This window comes from Narcine bancroftii, chromosome 1 (genome assembly GCF_036971445.1).
Source record: "Narcine bancroftii isolate sNarBan1 chromosome 1, sNarBan1.hap1, whole genome shotgun sequence".
In the NCBI taxonomy this organism is placed as follows: domain Eukaryota; kingdom Metazoa; phylum Chordata; class Chondrichthyes; order Torpediniformes; family Narcinidae; genus Narcine; species Narcine bancroftii.
In genome coordinates this window covers 475,573,471-475,588,491 of record NC_091469.1, presented here as the reverse complement: position 1 = coordinate 475,588,491, position 15,021 = coordinate 475,573,471, and the positions used below count along the sequence as shown (strand labels likewise).

Sequence of the window (15,021 nt, the reverse complement as noted above, 5' to 3'; positions counted from 1 at the left end):
TCATGGGAAACTTTGATATATTCCTATCTGTGTCTCTCATCATTTTAAATGCCTTCCTATGATATCTTTCAGTCCCCTTGACTCTATGAAGAACAGACCTTTGCCTTTCAAATCTCTCACTATAACGCAGACTCTCTGATCCAGGCAACGTAGGACAGTGAAGAAATATGTCTGAGCTGAATGTGATGCTAACGTTAAATGCCCCCTGGCATTTTTCGACCCCTTGGATAACCCATTGACCCCCAGGGGTCAACATTGACCACTTTGGAGACCCCTGGGTTAGACAGTTAGAATCTTTATCATGGGTAAAAATATCACATACCAGAAATGTGTTCAAGGTGAAGGAGAAGGAAATGAAGGAGGGCAAATGTATTTTTTTAATTGAGAGTGATGGTTGCCTGGAATGGGCTGTCAGGAGATACAATGGTCATGACTAAAGTACTTCTAAATCAGGGTTTTCCAACCAGGGGTGCTTGCACCCCTTGGGGGTGCAAGATAGCATCCCAGGGTGTGCGAGATAACATTTCATTTTTAATAAATCCATACTCCTTCAATTTGGATATTATGTCAGATGATGAAGAGCTGAAGGAAGATCTTATTGAACTGCGCACAAATCGTGTTCTTGAAATGCAGTTTGAAAGCAAAACTTTGGAACAATATTGGTGTTTGGCAATGGACATGTTTCCAAGACTTTGTGAAAAAGCACTAACTGTGCTCATCCCATTCGCAACGACATACTTGTGCGAGTCTGGATTTAGTGCCCTTTTTGTCAATCAAGACAAAATCTAGAAATCGCTTGGGTGCATAGGCAGACGCGCGGACTGGTATCATCAACAAAGTGCCACTTTTTGAAAAACTCTTAAGCAATAAACAGGAACAAAAGAGTCATTAAATTTAAATTGGCTTAGTTCTTTAATTTTTTTAAAGAAATTTCATGCATGGATGAAAATTTAATTTTTTGTAGGGTTTATGCAACTTTTAATTTGTTGCAATATTTTTTCTTTTCCATATGTTTCATTTTTGTTTATATATTAAAAATTGATCATATAAATTTGTTTTGGTCACCTTCACCTTTATTCTTAAATAAATTATTACTTTCAGGGGTGCGAGAACATATTAAAAATTTTTAGGGGTGTGGGGCATAAAAAAGGTTGGGAACCACTGCTCTAAATAGACACAGGAAATATTCAGGGAATTGAGGAATATGTATCATGTGCCAGCAGCAGAGTTTTAGTTTAACTTTGGCATCACATTCAGCGCAGACATATTTCTTCACTGTCCTAAGTTGCCTGGATCAGAGAGTTTGCGTCATAGTGAGAGATTTGAAAGGCAAAGGTCTGTTCTTCATGGAGTCAAGGAGGCTGAAAGATATCATAGGAAGGCATTTAAAATGATGAAAGTTGATAATGCCAAGGAGTTGATTGAACTTTTGCGGTGGAAAGCAGGGGCGGATCAACGGAAAATAGCGCCTATGGTAGTGGTGGCTAACCGATCATGAAAGTGAGCCTTAGTGGCCATCATGTTCTATTTGGCTTTGGCCTTTGAATAAGTTGAGAGCAAACAGGAGGAATGACTGAGCATAGAAGAAAGATGCATATGTTCTTTGTACCTTCGGGAGCAACCCCCTCCCCCATCCAGCACCATCACTCCCTCCCCGTCCAGCACCACCACCACTCCCCCACCCACCCACCCCCCTCCCCTACAAATCAGCACCGGGATTCAATGAAGGATCATTCCATGAAGAGGTCAATGGTCTAAAATGTTTTGGGACCCCTGGTCTAACCTATCTGTGTTTCGAGAAGCTGTGGAGATAGCTTTTGCACCTTCTCCAATTTAAACATCTTTCGAGTACTCCGTGCAGCCTCACCAATGTTTTGTTTAACTGTAGCATAATATCACAATTCCTGTACTCAGTACTTAAAGACAATAAAGGTAGGTGTGATATAAACCTTCTTCACCAGCCTGTCTATGTGTATTACCATTTCTAGAGAACTATTTACTTTTAACCCAAGATCTCCATCTTCAAAAACACTCCCTAAAGTCCTGCATTCTTTGTGTATGTCCTGCCCTGTTTTAATTTTCCAAAATGCATCGCTTTGCTCTTGTCTGAGTTAAATTCCATCTGCCAATAGCACAACGCTATTACAGTGCCAACGACCCATATTTGAATCTATCACTGTCTGAAAGGAGTTTGTACATTTTCCCTGGGTCAAGTAGGTTTCCTCCCGGTTCTTTGGCTTCCTCCCACATTCTAAAGACGTACAGAGTTGGAAGGTTAATTGTCATGTTGGGGACATTTGGGCAGCATGGGCTTGTGGGATAGAAGGGCTTGTTACTGTGCTCTATCTCTAAATTTAATTTAAAAAAAAAACTAAAATTAAATGCCAGCTGCATTCTCATCCAAATTGTTAAGGAACGTGACCAAGTCAGAGAACCCAGTAATGCAACACACCAGTGGTCACAGGCTTCCAATCTGAAAATAACCTTCCACTGCCACCCAGCCAATTTTGTATCCAATTGAGCTCTCTCGATCCCATGTGTTCTAACCTACCTGACTATTAACCTGCAGGTACCAACATGAGAGCATATATTTCATTCTGTCAAAATAGAAAACTTGGCTCTAAAGTTGTTCTGGTTGAATTGAACTTCCAAACTGCCGATTCATGGACAGAGGCTCTGTTGTGAATTAGTTGGGTTACACAATGAAATCTAATTTATTTATCGATCAAATGAACAGCGTTCAAAAGTGGTGAACTGATGTAGTAAAAATAAAGCAGATGAACAGAGGGTCAAGCAGGATATGTGGAGGCAGAGGGGTAGTCAGAGATTTTGGTCAAGACCTTGCATCAGAATTGATGCGATTTATTTTGAACTCAACTGACCCCACAAGGTCACAGACTAGTGGCCACGGACTAATATGCCATCATCGTACTCACAAAATCACATCCCACACTCCTCCGTAAACATCCTTGTGACTCCTGTCCCACTAACAGGATAGGTGGTAGCCTTCTTATTTGTGTGGTAATGACCTTTCGCAGATGTTGGCTTTAATTAGGATCACTTGGTGTTTCAGTACAACATCGGCAAGGTAATTTCAGTGGCCAGGACAGACTTACATCATCCTGCCAATGCCCCAGATGCTTCCAACTCTGACCCTCAGAGAGACCACATCAGAATAAATCCACCTGCCACCCAAGGGCAATCTACAGCATTGACTGTGTACTTATGGTTTCATAGCATCAGATCTAACTTGGGTGAGGAGACCTCCTGCTGATCGGTATTGATTTTCCTCTCTCAGCTGCTGATCTGGTGCTGTTGTGGGATTAACACCACACTGAAGGCCCAGTGAGAATGACAAGGACATGCAATGTTGCCTGGCTGGGTGAGGGGCATCGTCAAGTAGTGCTGCTGCTGTTTGAGAATTACTTTTAATTTACAGAAGCAGCACGGTGACAGGCCCTTCCGGCTCACAAGCCCATGCTGCTCATTTGCAACTCATTAACCAACAAACCCTGTACATCTTGAAGGGTGGGAGGAAACTGGAGCAAACACACACAGACATGGGGAGAACGTGCAAACTCCGGGTAGCGGACGCTGTAACGGTGTTGTACTGACTATTATGTTATCTGCTGCCTCACACCTAATATTCTGTCTGGGTGCTCTCCAACCAGATGGCATGAGCATCGACTTTTCTGTTTTCCATTAGGCCACTCCCCTACCTCTTTCCCTAGCCCCCTGTCTCCTTTCCTCCAGCTCCCAACCCCCCCTTCCCTCTCTGTACAAGAGTGCTCTCCACTCCTCCATCACTCCAGCATTTTTCACCTGGCCTACCACCCAAATCCACATATGACCACTTGCCTATGGGCCTATGCTCCTCCGCCTGCCTCTACCCCTACTATTATATTCAGGTACCTGTCTGTTTTTTTGCTCATACCTTGATGAAGGGTGCAGGCCCAAAATGTTGGTTTCATACATATCTTTGCTACTGTTATGAACCCAGAAATCCCCAAAACTGAGGAGCAATAGATATTCACCAAGACAAGCGGTTACTTAAACAAAAGTCACTTTTGCAGAATCACACTTTAACTTATCACTATTAACTTAACTAACCTAATTTAACCCCCTTCTAATTCTAAGCACACATGAATGTAATGTGGGTTTAAGTTTAGAAAAATTCTTTGATTCGCAGTCCAATCTCACTTCTCATTCCTGCAAGTTCACCGATATCAGGCAATTCTTATATTGTGCACAGAATTTAAACTTTATGAAGTTCACCAGGCTTTGGTGTTTGAAAGGTAAATGGTTACCACTCAGGAATGTCAGTTTTCAGAGAGAGATTTGTTGTTCCTGGCCATGTCAGTGTCTTGCCAAAGAAACTTGTCCCATCAGGGTTTTCCAGATGATAACTTCTTTGTTTCAGGTCACCACAGAGTTCCTTTTAGTTTCTCTTATTTCAATTGAAACATTAGGTAGCCAGTCCTCTCCTCTTGCATGAACCACAAGGGCTTTGACCAGGCTGAACTAAGCACTCATAACCCGTCTTCCAAATGGGGTTTCCACAAGCTTGCCAGCTTGTCCTGTTCCAGTCCCGGTTGCTACTGCTGACTGTATCACTGTAGAACTGATCTCTCTCTCTCTCTCTCTCTCTCTCTCTCTCTCTCTCTCTCTCTCTCTCTCTCTCTCTCTCTCTCTCAGAGAAAAAGCTGTTCAACTCTCTCTGCTTGCAAAAACCACATGACCCTCTTAGAACAGCAAGCTGGATTCCCAGACAGCCTACGGCTCTGAACTACTCCTCCAATATCTTTCATCTGTTGCTTTTCAAAACATCAATCAATTAGTGAAGTCTCTTGGGCACTCCCCAAAGTTTTTGCAAAGGCCCCCAGGAGCTACCCTGTCTGGCTTGAGCAGAGCTCCAGTATTTTAAATGAGATCTGTTTTGAAGTGTTTGTGTCTGTCCTGCACTAAAAAACCTGCCTCAATTTATCTCCCAAAAACATATCTATGTACAATACAAACACACTACCTAAGAAACATTTTGCGATCTGCTTAGTTTCTCCAGCACTTTTGTGTATGGAACTACTACTATCTGAGCTGGTGACTTTCTTGCAAGCCTTTATTTCTCACCAGGATGTACCTTTGGTTAGATTTATAAAATATTTCCTTTTAATATATTCTGCTTACTTTTTATATTGTCCAAGTCCAGTTTAACTATCTCCACCCAAGTACCATATGATTAGGAAAGGGTTAGAGCCATATGAGGCAAATACAGGCAAATGGGATGAGCGTGGGTAGACAACTTGGTGAACGTAGACAAGCTAGGCAGAAGGGCATGTTTCTGTGCTGTAAAACTATACTAATTCCATTCATTCTGGAAGTGAAACATTGGTGTACAACAATGCTCCTAAAGGTGTTGCCACTCAAATCCTGAATGGCATCTACTTGGCAAGCTCCTAACTTGAGTGCCTTTTGCACTTGGAGGTTCCTTCCTGAACGTATTGTTCTGAGTAGGCTTCTCTGCCCCTTGAGATGTCTCTGTTGTGTTCTCCCTACCATAGGAGCATAAAACATTCTCTAGTCAAAGCTGCTGTGGTTGGAACAATTTTATTTGTATAGACTGTTCATCCTTTGAAGCAGTTGTCTAGTCAGTGCCTTTCATCTCCAGCATTCCTGATCTCCAATAGTGCCCGTGTGGAGTTTGCTCATCTCCTTGTGACTGTGTGGGTATGTTCTGGGTTCCTTTCAAATCCCAAAGACATGGAAAAATGGGCCACTGTTAATGGTAGTGTCTGGATGGGTTGTAGATAAGAAAGTATGGAGAGTAAAATGGTTTTGGGTGTTATTTATGTAAATAGGTTGACTTGTTTTCTTACTCCCTCTCTGACTGTTGATCTAATTTCTGACTTCAGGACTGTGAGGAAAGGTGCAAATAACGCCAAAACATTGTCCAGTGATTCCCATTGTTTCTGAAAAAGAATTTTTTTTTTAAATGAAGTTGTGCAAAATTGCTATTTTGAAAAAAGATATTGATGAATTCCCAGTTTTGTTCAAAACAGCCGCAGGTGAATTTCGAGGCTAAAATAAGGTCTGATTTGTAGCCATGAAATTGTGCAGAGTGGTTATATCATATTCATAAAACTCAAATGCTTAGATTTTTATTTGCAACAATAAAGCTGCCAGTTTGGTTGAGAGTGGATGCATCAACCTTACATCTGAGGCTGAGTTTGCCCCCTGCAGGATTTATTTATTATAACAGGAAGGCCACACCAAAGCAAAAACAAATCTTTAAATGCTGGGAAATATGAAGTATAAGCTTTTAAAAAGGATACACTGAATCTTTAAGGGCACAGGTTAAAGCTGTGGACATGTAATCTCATAACTAACCTGCATCAATGTTTTGGACTAAAGCTCCATTCTTTCTTTTATGCTGAGGCCCCAATAGGTTCTCTCTATTCGTAATCATCGTGGCAGTTACTCTGACCAGGAACCCTATGCATTACTAGAATGGCCTGAAAGGCCTGTACTGTGCTGTAGTGTTCTATGTTTTATGATATACGGTAAAATTCCGGTATCTGGGATCAATGGGGATTGGTAGATCCTGGATAAGTGAATTTCTCGGTTGCTTGAGATTGCGTATTACATGATTCGTGAGCTAACAGCGAGTCATGCCAATTTTAAACTTCATTTGTTTTAACCTATTTATTTTATGCAATTTTTTTTTGTTGGTTGCTTGAGGCTGCCGGTTGCTTGATTTCCAGATAGCATGGATTTTATTGTAAAAGAAACTTATTCATAACAATATATCAAATTGTCATAGAACATTATACCCAATTATGTTGTGCTGACCTATGTAAGCCAACTCCACAACAATCTAATTTCTCCCTATCTCACACCTGTAAACCCTCTATTTTTCTCACATCCATGTGTCTGTCTATTGAATCTCCCTATTGTGCCTCCATCACAGCCTCTAAGTAAAAAAACTGATCTCTCACTTCTCCCCTGAATTTTCCTTTATTTGCCTTGTTGAACAACTCGTTTAATTTGATTATAATGAACCAAATAACTATTGATTACAATAAATTAGTTCATTCTGTAGTAAATAGTCAGCTGCAAATTTATGACAGAATGAATTAGTCACTCTGAAACAAGGATTCCACTCAAAATATCTACTGTCCATTTCAGTCCATGGATGGTGTTTGTCCTGCTGGGATCCTCTGGCAGTTAGTTTCTTGCAGCCTCCTGTGTCTTCACAGATTAGAGTGAGATGGAAGAAACACCTGCAGCAACAGGATCCCCACTGTGAGGGGCTTCAATGTCCTTCACCCTAGATAGATCAGTGGCACTACTTCCTGTTGAACTAGTGTTGCAGCGACACATCTAATCGAGCTGCTGCCTCTCTACTCCAGTTTCAGCCCAGATCTCAGGTGCTGCCCATGTGAAGGTTACACACTTACCCCGTGACCATGTGGTTTTCCTTTGGATGTTCCACTTTCATACCAATGGGAAGTTAATTGGTTACTGCAAATTGTGTAAGTGAGTGGGAGTAGTTACTGGGAATGTAGTTGATGGCTCTGCCATCAGGAAAGAGGTATAGACTCATATCACCAGCTTCAGGAACAGTTGCTACCCCTCCACCATCAGACTGCTAAACAACACACTCAATTTGAGATTCATTTAAGGACTCTTACTTTGAACGTTATTTATTACTGAAGATATTTAAAAATACTATAAATTTGAATTTTGAGAATTTAAAAATGGGAATAATATAGAATTAATGTGAATGGGTGATTGGTAGTTGGTATGGACTTCATAGTGCCAGTTTGCCAGTTTTATAATAAATCTGGAAGCTCAAAACAGCAGGTTATCTCTGGAACAGAGTTCAAAGTTCCTTTTATTGTCATGTGATAATATATTAAAAAATGTAACATACATGATGCCTGTCCATAAGCCATTATTGTTGGTTGCCAGCATCTGTAGCTGCACAGAATCCTGTTCAATTGCTTGGCAACTCAAAGTCCAACAGGAAGCTTTCAGCACACGAGACCTTTCGGGAGCCCTTCTTGTCATCAGCACCCTCTCAAATCCCAGTTCCAAAACCTGGTTCCCTTGAGCCAGCCTCCAGCAGCCCGCAGCCCATGCAGGTCCCCAACCATAATTTGCCCATAGCCTGTGTAGGTCCCTCAGCAGCTGAGCCTCTCGTTGATCTGCTGCCAAGGTCACTGTGCTTTAGAGTCATCTCCTCTGGTTCTCCTCAAACAGGAGACATTCTCCCTGTTTCTGATGTCCTGTGCCAGTCTGCTGCTCCCCAGTGTCTGCTGACCCCAGCTGCGGCAGCCATCACTGCTGTAGAATTATGAACAACTGCAGGATGTAATCCCATGTCCAGGTATATTCCTCAGCCACTACCATCAAATCAGAAGATCAACCCTGATTTAATGGAGAGTTTAAAATATGGAGAGCAGTACAAAGTGCAGCTAAAATTGCGGTTTCGACTTGGTGAATGTACTATCCGGGACTGTCCATGTTCTCAAACCAGCATAATATAATAAGAGCAAAGCAGTCCCCTAGCTCACAGATTAAAGAGATGCTGAAATCTGGATGTGTGTAAAAGATCACTGCCACCATCTTCAGTCTGGTGCACTGAACGCATGACTTTCCTTGGCCTTCTCTGGAAGTTCCCATCATTGAAGTCAGGATTCTGGTTAAGTCCAAGTTTATTGTCCTATGTACCAAGATGCAGTGATGAAAGTTTGTTTTGCGAGGAGACCAATTAGACATCACGTGCACAGTACAGTACAATGCGGTAAAGAATTATAGTTAGAAAGAGAGAACAGGCGGGTCAGAGCAAAAACTGCATCATTTTATTAATTTGGCATTTATTCAAGAGTCTGATAACAGCAGGAAAGAAACAGTCCTTGAATCTTGTGCGGTGTGATCTCATACTTATGAATCTTCTTCCTTATGGGATAGGGGCATGGAGAGAGTGTGGTCTTTTAATATCTTGGCTGCTTTTCCAAGGCAGCAGGAGTTTATATATGGAGCCCTCACATTGAACTAGAAATCAGCAGTAAAAGATTTTAAAAATTTAGACATACATCATGGTAAACAGGCCATTTCGGTCCACGAGTCTGTGCCCCCAATTTACACCCAATTAACCTACACCCCCAGTATGTTTTGAGTGGTGGGAGATAACCGGGGCCCCCAGGGAGAACCCATGCAGACACGGGGGAAACATACAAACTCCTTACAGACAGCGTGGAATTTGAATCCCAGTCCCGATCGCTGGTGCCATGAAATTGCTGGGCTGTAAACAAAAAGATCCATTGGCTTTACTGGTGTCTTTCAGGGAAGGAATTCTGCCGTCTTTTATGAACTTTGGTTTATATACGAGTGCAGGTCCGTGCAATATAATTAACTGCCTCTGAAGTGTGGTAAACAGGAATTGCCAGTTTTTAAAAAAAAAATCGTACTTAAGATGGTTTAACATAAACCAGTGATATCCAGAAAGGGGTGTGGATAAGGGTATCAGTCTTGACAGCATCAGTGCTGGAGATGTGCTCGATAATCTGGCAGATCTTGAGCCATGAAGCTGAAGACTGCTACAACACTGCCATCTGCGTAATAAATGGGAAACTGCATGAGGTACGAGTGCACAAAAGAGCAGGACAAATTTGCTTCAACTCCTTGTCAAACACAATAGTATGGACTCAAAGTAATGAAAGGGGTTATTGGTAATGTTAATAAAGTTAGTAAGATATTGCTGTTTTTTCATATTCTCATGTGATATGCAGGGAGATCATTCATCCCAACAAATCTGCCAGGTCTTAGATTTAGAGCAATCTCATGAATGGTCTTTGCCCCTTGGAGCAACAGAGGATGAAGGGTGACCTGATAGAGGTGGAAAAGATGATGAGAGGCTTAAATTGTGTGTATGGCCAGAGGCTTTTTCTCAGAGGTAAAATTGCTAACAGGAGTGGGCATAGGTTTAAGGTGCTTGGCGATAACTACGGAGGTGGGGTGGGGGGATGTAAGACATACAGCGCCAGATTAATGTATTGTGGGGCTTGTAGCAACTATTTTAAAGGGGCCCTAAATTGTGCGTGTTCCAAAATAGTGCCGGCTGGCGCATGTGCAATGAGGGGGAAGCACCTACACAAAATTACATCTACACTGAAAGGGGATGGGAACCTCCTCCTGTCCAGTGGGATGGGGGCTGTGACTTCTCCTGCCCAGTGGGAGGGGAACCTCTCCCTGCCTAGTGGAATGGGAGATGGGGACTTCTCCCTGCCCAGTGGGATGGGGGCTGGGGTCTTTTCCCTGCCTAGCAGGATGGGGGTCAGTGACACAACCTCTCCCTGCCAAGCGGGATGGAGGACGGGTGATGCGACCTCTCTCTGCCAAGCGGGATGGAGGACAGGTGATGTGACCTCCCTCTGCCCAGTGCCCTCTTATCCTAGACCAGACTTACTTAATGCAAGAGCTGCATACGACAAACTTCAGATGTTTGAGAGCCGAAAGACATGAAAAAATATTACATACATGTGTTTATTCATACATGCACAATTTGTTACAAAAGATATTATATATTAAGAAATACATGTATGTGATAATATTAATGTTTTAAAATGCTAATTTGCATTCATTTCAATAATTAAAATGTACACAGACCATATTCATATCATGGGGCAAAATTTAGGGGACGACGCTTACATGCATACAACTTTTGACTGCAGTAAATACCTGAGTTGTTTGAGGCTTCAGGGGCAGTAAATACCTGAATTGTTTGAGGCTTCAGGGGCTGACATGGGCAGCTGGCCAGTTGGTACCTGGTGGTAAGCCCATGGTTGAGATATTCGGAGCTCTGATGGTGGACCAGGCCAGGATCTGATGGGAACTCAGATGGACGGCTGGCTAGGGTTTTGAGAGCTCAGATGGACATAAGATTGGGGCATTGGGAGCTTCAATGGGAGCTTGGATCACACTTACATTCCCCTAATTCTACTGCCCACAGCAGACACACACGCCACAATCATGCAATTGTAAGCCACACCACTAATATTACACAGCCAAAATATCTCTGTGAGCCACACATTCATGTCAAAGAGCCACATGTTTGGCCATCCCTGTCCTAGTCTCCTACCATGGGAAACAACCTACTCTGTCCACTCTTTACAACATTTGAAATGTTGCAATGAAATGCACCTCATTCTCCTAAATTCCAATGAATACAGGCCAAGAGCTGTCAAATGTTTCTCATTCTTGGAATTATCCTAGTCAACTTTGAACCCTCTCCAATGTCAGCACATCTTTTCTTAAATTAGGAGCTCAAAACTGTCCACAATATTCCAAGTGGGGTCTGACCAGTGCCTTATAAAGCCTCAACATCACATCCCTGCTTTTATATTCTATTCCCTGTGAAATGAATGGCAGTATTGCATTTGCCTTCTTCACCACAATCTCAACGTGCAAGCTTACCTTCAAGCTCTCAGGTCCCTTTGCATCTGGGTATTTTCAATTTTCTCCTCATTTAAAAAATAGTCTGCTCATTTATATTTTTCTACTAAAGTACACTTTCTGACATTATATTTCACTTATCATTTCTCTGCTCCTTCTCATCTGTCGAAGTCCTTCTGCAGCCTTCATGTTTCTTCCATACTACCTGCTCCTCCACCTACCTCTATATTGTTATGAATTAACAACCCTTTCAATTATTTTTGAGACTAAAGGGACTTTGTTCGCACTGTTATGAGTCTGGAGGACCCCAAAATCCAGCAGCAATAAAATTCACCATGACAAATGGCTACTTAAACAAAATTGCTTTTAATTTTCTTTAAACATAAAAACAGGATCAAACTTATTACTATTAACCTAACTTAACATAACTTAACCCCCTTCTAATTCTAAGCATATGTGTATGTAATGTGTATACAAGTTCAATAAAAGTTCTTTGATTGACAGTCCAATCTCACTTCTCACTCCTCCAAGTTCACTGGTATCAGGGAATTCTTATACTTTGCACAGAATTTAACATTTATAAATTTCACCAGGCTTTGGTGCTTGAAAGGTAAAAGGTTACCACTAAGGAAGGCTCTTGTCGGTTTTCAGAGAGAAATTTGTTGCTTGTTAGACACCCACAACTGATTCCTTCCGATCAGTCACGTCAGTGTCTTGGCAAAGAAACTTGCCCCATCATGGGTTTTCCAAATGATAACCTCTTCTTCTAGGTCACCACAGAGTTCCTCTTGTTTCCCTTATTTCAAGAGAGAAACACTCTAGACAGCCAGCCATTTCCTCTGTTAAGGACAACAAGGGCGTTCAACAGACAGAACTCACAACCCATCTTCAAAATGGGGATTTCGACAAGCCTACCAGCTTGCCATGCTGCAGCCTCCAAAAGTTAATGTAGAACTGACGTTTCTCTCTCTCTCTCTTTCTCTCTCTCTCTCTCTCTCTCCCCAAAAGAATCATGTTTTCTCTTTCTCTGTTTGCAAAACCACAATACCCCTCTTAGAACAGCAAAATACAGCCAGACAGATTGCTAGCATCGGAATCAGTTTCTGAGCCTGGACATCTGTTGCTATAAAGATAATTTATTCCATTTATTGCACAACATCAGTCCAATTAACACCTACTTGTGAAGTCTCCATAGGCATTTTTCAAAGTTTCTGTAAAGTCACTGTGGACATGAAGTCTCTGCTTATGCATAGCTCTTGGATTTCAAATGAGATATCTTTTGTGAAATGTCAATATCTGTGTGTAGAAACCTACACTAAACCCAATCCCCCCATATCTATCTCTTTTAAAAGACATATTTATATATAATATAATATAAAATATAATGTAACCTGTAACAGTACTAATATAGGAATAGCAATGGAAAATCCACCAGACTAGGGTAAATTCAAAATAATAGTTTTAATTAAACTATTAACAACATAATATTACTTATTTAACTCTAAACATAACCCCATTGTGCGCAGATGTAAATGTGTGTGTGTATGTGTTTGTATAATTAAAGTCCCACTATAAAAAGTCATTCTTTAAAAGTTTAGCATCATTTTAATCTTGCTTGAAGGTCTTAAATCCTCAATTCATAAATAATTATGAAATGCTTTTAAACATTATATATTCAGGCCTTTTTACTCACAATGTAGTTATTTTCTTCCATGATAAATTCTCAAACTCAGACAAGGGTTAAACGAAGTGGCTATTTTCTTCTTTGATGAATTCACAAACCAGATAAGGGTTAAATGAAGGGGCCACACAAAAATAGACCCAGTAGAAATTTGTCCTCTTTTCCAAAGGGCCGGAAAATGGTCTTCTTTATTTCAAAAGCTACTGATTCTGTGTTCCCCCTTTCCCAGGAGTAACACACAACAGCACTAATTCTGGTTACTGTAACTCAACCCTGCCTTACACAAGGTTTCAACCCCTTTGTGACAATGGGTTTGACTACTGAACTTTCCAAACTGAACTCTTCCAAACTGAACTCAAAATGTCTGAATTCGGTAATATATTTCTCCTAATCATGTGACCATTATATCATCACCAAGGTGAATCCCAATTCTTGGAAACCGCATGCCCATCAGTTTTATTTCTAACAAAATTCTGTTCCTTTATCAAAAACACTCCATATCCATAACATCTCTGTTCAAGAGGCTTACGTGGCTTGGATTAAAAGCAGATAGCTTCCTTCAGAAGCTATTAGCTCTGTCTATCCAAGATATGTTGACTCCATAGTTCTCTATAAATGTGCTGTAATCTGTGTGCGACCCTAGACCAACCCACAGCTAACTTACTAAGAATACAGATACAATATTTTAACTCTATAAGTTACTTTTTGTAATGGAAAATTTAAACTGTGTTTTTTACTTTTGCAGCCTTTGCTTCTGTAAGGCTGAGAAGCTGCTTGTTTTTTAGAATCAGCAGACATAATCTAATTTACACTATGAGGCCCAGGGATGCATATGACACATCTATATTCCACCATGAGGCCCAGAGATGCAGTTTTCTTTTGTTGGTCGCAGACTGTCAGAAGACCTTGAAGATAATTAAATCATTTGTTCAAAGAGATAAGCTATGAAGTAAACAACTTTTGGGTAATATAAGCCATGGTCCCACTGCTGAAGTTGGAGACTCTCCGAGAGGAGGCAAAATCTCTCAGCAAGAAGAAGAACTTCTAGAGTCCAGCTAACGTCCTAGTCGAGGGAGGTGGAAAAGCTGCTACCGGCGCCCTGACAACCTACTACAAGTGTGCAGTCGTTGCCTCGCTTCGGCAGTTGGGACCAGTCCAGGCGCTGATAAGTATAGTTGGGAAGGGCTAGCATATTGTAGTTTGAAATCAGCTTAAGATTTTGTAATAAACATTTGTATAAACTGAACTGCTCTCGGTGTGTGTGTCTATTTTCTTTCGGTAGCTCAAACACTGTGACCAATCTAAAACGATCAAAATAAGAGGTACAAGTTTACCCAGGACACTTTTCCAAGACATTTTTATAAAAGAAAAGTGGCAACCCACTTACCTGCAAGCGAACCAGCTCCCAAAATAATGGACATGCTGTGGAAAACACAGGAAATTAACCTGCATCCCACACAGGTTTTCAATCTGATCTGATGACATCACTGATTATGCCACTTCCTGTCCATGTGACAGAAGCAGTGATGTATATCAGCCCAGCATGCAAGCCTGGGGGTGTCAGTCTTGCACTGGACTCCACAGCGGATACATCAACTCGACAACATGCACAACAATTCCACAATATGTACACTGACATCTATAGTTACTCATTATAAAATACTTCACAGCAGTTTAACCTTTGATTAAAGGTTATCACTCATCTGTTACACCTCCTTCCCACGGAGAAAATTTTGAACTTCTAATATGTCGCAATTTTAAGATGCAGTCTCCCATTTGTTTTTAATAGATTTCCTAGCCTTAAACAGTATCATAAAAATAAATATTTCAGAAACATATAAATTCCACATCTAGATAGACACTGTCTCGTAATTTCATTATACCTAAGT

The 15,021-nt window shown here is 41.2% G+C and overlaps 1 long non-coding RNA gene across 2 annotated transcripts in view; it reads right to left on the bottom strand.

Moving 5' to 3' along the window:
* LOC138753863 (uncharacterized) overlaps positions 1–14,600 on the bottom strand; it is an 89,727-nt gene extending 75,127 nt beyond the window's left edge. For both annotated transcript variants that reach the window (XR_011351469.1, XR_011351464.1), the window contains exon 1: positions 14,520–14,600. This is a non-coding gene — a long non-coding RNA (uncharacterized lncRNA). The remainder of the gene's footprint in view (positions 1–14,519) is intronic.
* Between the last annotated feature and the right edge of the window lie 421 nt (positions 14,601–15,021).